Source organism: Podarcis muralis, chromosome 5, assembly GCF_964188315.1.
Source record: "Podarcis muralis chromosome 5, rPodMur119.hap1.1, whole genome shotgun sequence".
Lineage (NCBI taxonomy): Eukaryota > Metazoa > Chordata > Lepidosauria > Squamata > Lacertidae > Podarcis > Podarcis muralis.
In genome coordinates, this window is record NC_135659.1 from 99,595,394 (window position 1) to 99,601,475 (window position 6,082).

The 6,082-nt window shown below is 49.6% G+C and overlaps 1 long non-coding RNA gene across 1 annotated transcript; it reads left to right on the forward strand.

Moving 5' to 3' along the window:
- The first annotated feature begins 122 nt into the window (after positions 1-122).
- Positions 123-4,030, forward strand: LOC144327699 (uncharacterized). The gene is made up of 4 exons (XR_013392779.1): positions 123-200; positions 1,893-1,956; positions 2,112-2,188; positions 3,677-4,030. It is a non-coding gene; the product is annotated as an uncharacterized LOC144327699 (long non-coding RNA).
- The last annotated feature ends 2,052 nt before the right edge of the window (positions 4,031-6,082 follow it).

Below are 6,082 nucleotides of genomic sequence, written 5' to 3' on the forward strand. Positions count from 1 at the left end.
TGAGGGCCAACTGTTTTCTGCTTCCATTGTGTCGAAGGAGGAAAGGGACACTCCAGTCCCCGTCCTTTCCTCAGGGACCTGATGGACATGAGTGTCCAGTTCAGTGGTGCAGCTGATGCCATCATGGCTCATGTCGTTCTGCTTTGTCTTGCAGAGATGTCGGTCTGGAGGTGGAGTCATCCAGCGTGGAGATAACAGAGGTACGCCATCTGCCTTTTGCCTTCCTTGCTGCGCTCCATGGACGTAGCCAGGATTTTTGCTTGGGGGGGATTTAGCTGGGGTGGTGGTGGTTTGCTGTGTATTTTACGCCCATGTTGTGCTCCCAAGTGGGTCCCATAGCTGTTCTGAGCCTGTTTAGGCCACGTCTTCTGTAGCATCCCAAGACTCTAGTGGGCTCTGGGTGCCTGAGCACCCACAAAAAAATTGTTGTGGGTGCTCAGCTCCCACACCGCAGGGTCCCTGACGCAACCTCTGAGGTTCTACAGCAGGGGTCAGCAAAATTTTCTCTGGCCGGCTTTCAACAAAATATTAAAATACAGTAATGCACCAAACATTAAAAGCTTCCCTAAACAGGGCTGCCTTCAGATGTATCCTAAAAGTCTGGTAGTTGTTGTTCTCTTTGACATCTGGTGGGATTCCAGATGTGTAAAAGTTGTGTAAAAGCCCCAGGTCTGACCCTTAGAGTCATCACTAACTTTTGGCCTCTCCTACTGTACGTTGATCCTCTGTGTCGTTTCACCAGTAATGAATTGTAGCCTCTCTGCAGACGGTTTTTTCATTCTTACTCTGTGCGCACGTGTATCCGGGGGTCAGGTGGCCCAAACCTCCCTTGCTTATGGGGGAAGGACCACTGGGCAGTGGGTGGCACACCCGTTTTGCTTGCAAGAAGTCACAGGTTCACTTCCTGGCAGCATAATAATAATAATAATAATAATAATAATAATAATAATTTATACCCCGCCCATCTGGCTGGGTTTCCCCAGCCACTCTGGGCAGCTACCAACCGAATATTAAAAACGCAATACAGCATTAAACATTAAAAACGTCCCTAAACAGGGCTGCCTTCAGATGTCTTTTAAAAGTAAGATAGTTGTTTATTTCCTTGACATCTGAAAGGAGGGCGTTCCGCAGGGCGGGTGCCACTACCGAGAAGGCCCTCTGCCTGCTCCCCTGAACCTCGCTTCTCGCAGGGAGGGAACCACCAGAAGGCCCGCTGCGCTGGACCTCAGTGTTTGGGCTGGACAACAGCATCTGCTGAATGACAGCATCTGCTGGTAGGGCTGTGAAGGAGCCCTGAGTCTACAACCCTGGGGAGTCGCTGCAAGACATGGAAGAATCTGTCCATTTCGGCTGCTACGGTTTCTCTTTCTTCCATTCTTAAATTCAGTTCTCCACATTTTGCAGCAATTTGTGATGTTTCATAAAGTGAAACTTCTCTAGCATCTTAGTGCAAATTTTGTCTAATAAACACATTTTTATATGCAGTTTTGACCGAAGAGGCATTTTTTGCAAGCAATTTCCCCACATGCAATGTATTTTTTGACTCTTATGTCTTCATTTTCATGCACACTCCCCCTTCACCACATGCATTCTTGTAAACGTTGGTTGCTTTGAGAACTGCATTGCAAAATTCAGGCGAGTGCGGATTTCAAAGCCTAGTCCTGTGTTTCGGTCTGCCTATTGTTTCTGAATGTGTGAATTGGATAGAATAGGCTTTCGGTGCTTCGTCAATCAAATTTCTTCCCCATCCCTAGTTGCTGTCAGTCAGAGCAGATGAAATTGTGCTAGGAAGACCGGTGGTCTGACTCTGCACAAGGGAGCTTCCTTTGCTCCTCTGTGCTCACTCATGTCCAGATCTGGGACCAACCCATTGCCTTTTCTCTCCCTGACAGATCTCCCATTTGAGACGTGTGGTCCTCTCTGAATTTCAGGATGCTTTCCTGGCTCACGTCAACGGTAATGCAGGCGAATCGCTTCAACAGCCGCTCCACTGAGGTCCTAGGAGCTCAGCACCGAGAGGGAGGGGGGCTGTGTGAAGAACATGGGGCCATGCCCCACAGTTGCCCCATCAAGTTGGGGGTGTTGACCGTGTTGTCGTTTTCCCTTTGCAGCTGCTCTGAGAGTGGGGATCTCTCTTCCCAAGCTCAACAACGTCCAGTACATCGAGCCTGAGATCGAGATTCATGAGGTGAGACTCCTTGGGCTGCGCTGCCTCCGTCCTTTTCTTCAGCCCCACTTATTTAGCTAAGACATTCCCAAATCACCTGCCTGAGGGTTTCCCCACAATGGGCATCTGGTTGGCCACTGTGAGAACAGGATGTGGGACTAGATGCTGGGCCCATTGGCCTGGTGCAGCTGATGTTCTTCTGAGTGGTCCATGATGAACACAACAGCTGAAGATGCTCAAGATCTTCTCCTTAAACACTGAGCATAACTGAGGTCAGATTGACCCACCTTTGGAAAACATGGGAGCCTGTCCATAGTAGTAGCAATAATAATAATAATTATTTATTATTTATACCCCACCCATCTGGCTGAGTTTCCCCAGCCTCTCTGGGCAGCTCCCAATTGAGTGTTAAATACAATACAGCATTAAATATCAAAAACGTCCCTAAACAGGGCTGCCTTCAGATGTCTTTTAAAAATAAGATAGCTGCTTGTTTCCTTCACATCTGCTGGGAGGGCATTCCACAGGGCGGGTGCCACCACCGAGAAGGCCCTCTGCCTGGTTCCCTGTAGCTTTGCTTCTCGCAATGAGGGAACCGCCAGAAGGCCCTCAGAGCTGGACCTCAGTGTCCAGGCAGAACGATGGGGGTGGAGACGCTCCTTCAGGTATACTGGACCAAGGCCGTTTAGGGCTTTAAAGGTCAGCACCAACACTTTGAATTGTGCTTGGAAATGTACTGGGAGCCAATGCAGATCTCTCAGGATCTGTGTTATGTGGTCTTGGCGGCCGCTCCCAGTCACCAGTCTAGCTGCCACATTCTGGATTACGTAATTGCAGTTTCCAGGTCACCTTCAAAGGTAGCCCCACGCAGAGCGCATTGCAGTGGTCCAAGCAGGAGATAACCAGAGCATGCACCACTCTGGCGAGACAGTTTGTTGGCAGGGAGGGTCTCATCCTGCATACCAGATGGAGCTGATAAACAGCCGCCCTGGACACAGAATTGACCTGCGCCTCCATGGACAGCTGTGAGTCCAAAATGACTCCCAGGCTACGCACCTGGTCCTTCAGGGGCACAGTTACCCCATTCAGGACCAGGGAGTCCTCCACACCCGCCCGCTTCCTGTCCCCCCTCCTGTCTGGGCAGAACGATGGGGGTGGAGACGCTCCTTCAGGTATACAGGACCGAGGCCATTTAGGGCTTTAAAGGTCAGCACCAACACTTTGAATTGTGCTCGGAAACGTACTGGGAGCCAAATGTTGTTGGACCACATACGACTCCCATCATTGCTGCCCCTTGGCCATGCTGGTTGGGCCGATGGGATTTGGAGTGCAACGCCATCTGAAGGGGCACTGCGTTGGCTCCTGAGTGCCATCTTGCACCCAGTCTCCTGAGACCCAGAAATAAACTGCTTCTGTGTAGGATAATTTGAACACCTTTCCATATTGTTCCTCTACCCAAGATCCCTCTGGCAGCATGTATTGACTCTCTTCTTGCCTTTTAACTTACAGGGTTATGCTCAGGTCAACTGTGACCTTGACTACCAGCCCTGAGCTGAAAAGAAGAGCACAGAGTCCTCCTCTGCAAGGCACATTTATCTCTGCTCTTTGCACCTGCAAATCCTTTCGCTTTTGAATGAAGGAGAGTCTACCTTTCTTTGCTGCATGACACAGAGGAAACACACCTGGTGGTTTGGCAGCAGGCAATGAACAGGGGTGCAATCTGGAACTCAGAAATAAGGCCTGCCAATTTAAAGGAAACTTACTTCCCAGTAACGCACGGGTTCATGCATTCATTAGGTGTTCTGCTTTCTCAATTCTTTTCCTGTAAATGTTGTTGAGTGAAATAAATACTATGGGCAGCAATCGAGCCAAAGCAAAGTGTGATGATTTCAGTGGATTCTTAACTTTTCCTGAGGAAATCAATGGGATTTGCAAGTGCTGAAATGCAACTGGATCGTGTCCATCATTTTGCCTCATTAAAATACTCTTTCTGATCTCAATTGGTTGGGGTGTTGCAGCCGTTTTCAGAATGAAATAGCCAACCATCATGCTCTGCAGGGTTTTATTTTATTTTTTTAAATAATATTTTATTAGGATTTTCCAAAAAGTTGACAACCAACAAAAATCAACAAAAATCACAAAAAACTGCAGGGTTTTAGCCAATGAAGTTTTCCAGTTACAGCACAAGGGCTTTCGCCTGCACAGTGGGACTTCCTCTTCCCATACACCCCATATCTATTTTAGGGGTTCCCCCAGTCCCTAGTTTTCCTGGTGGGAGATGTATAAGGCCCAGAGTTAAAACACGAGAGGGCCACGTCTGGCTCCTTTGCAGAGGGTGCTCAAGAGGAACCCTTGAGTGGATCTTGGCCATGCCTGATTCACAAGTTGGATTATAGCACCCCGCGCTCCATGTGCAGCTGGCTCCCTCCACATGCTGCTCCCTCCTTACTTTTAAAAAGCACACGGTGGCATTTTTATTTTCCAGGTGTTTTAGGGGGCTCACAACCGTCTCCTCCCCTGGGTCTCCTTCCACTCTAATCCCAACATCTTTCCCCTTCGTCTTTGCTTACAGCAGCCCTTGCGCCAGACAGTGATGCAAAGAGTTGCTGTGTAAATGACGACATTAGTCACGTAATAGTGAAGGGCGCTTATGGTTTAATACCCCCCTGGAGCCCATAGCCGGGAGAGTAACTCTCCGCAGGGGCCCACAGCAGTCGTTGCGTTGATGTCTTATGGATATCAGCCCTGAAATACCAAATGCAGCGGCTGTTTCTGGTTGCGGCCAAAGGAGCCAAAGCAGTCGCAAGGATCACTGGCAGCATCACAAAACAGAAACACCCTCTGGCTGTTGAGGAAAGCGAAGAAGTTTTATTGTGAAGAGAGACACCGTGAGCGTAGAATATCACCCACAATCCAGCGCTCAAAGCTTAAAAAGCACCTAAATTGTACCAGTGACTGTGGGACAGCAAACCTTAGTTGACACCTGTCTATCTCGGGAGACAATGGAGAAGGGCATGAAGTTTAACAAGTGCCTTTGAATAAGGTCATTTGAAAACTGTGCATTTCAAACTATTGTTTTCTCCCTCTGGTGCGATTCCTCTGATTCATAGAGTTGAGTGGTGAAGGTCATACCTCAGGTGGAGGCTTGCATGTTTGAATGCCACCCCCCCCCCCAAAAAAAATTGTGCCTCCCTCCCTGCACACAGAAATGTAGCATGCCAAGGAGAAGCCTATGCTGAACTCTTCATTTCAACCTGCTAGCTTTCTGTGCCTAGGGAGATGCTCTGTTTCCATAGGAGAGCTCTAAGATGTGAGATCTTTCACCTGCAGTCTGGTGAAAGCTACCTGGTCTTCTGTGTTTTATGCTGCTGCTCCTTTGCATTGGACCCGCAGCCTAACACAGAGAAGATGAGTTTGGATTTGATATCCTGCTTTATCACTACCCTAAGGAGTCTCAAAGCGACTAACAATCTCCTCCCTCTGTGAGGTGAGTGGGGCTGAGAGACTTCAAAGAAGTGTGACTGGCCCAAGGCCACCCAGCAGCTGCATGTGGAGGAGCGGGGAAGCGAACCCGGTTCACCAGATGCCAGGGAACTGCCATCGGAGCCAGAGGCGGAGGGAAGGCTCCAGAGGGATGCCGGAGAGGGTCCCAGTAGGGAGAGAGGCAGCCCATCTGATGGGGAAGGAAATCAGCGTAGCACCAGTGGAGAAGGGGGGCAGATGGGGGGATCGGCGAGGGGGCTCCAGGACTCCTCGCCGGAGACCAGCGGGGAGAGCACGGGTCCTCCGCTGCCCACACCCTCCCTGCGCAGAAAACTTCTGCGCAGGGAGAGTAGGAGGAGACTAGGCGTCAAAGAACTTATTTGCTGGAAGAAGTTCAAGAAACGCCCACTGACTGATTCTGCCAGCGATTGA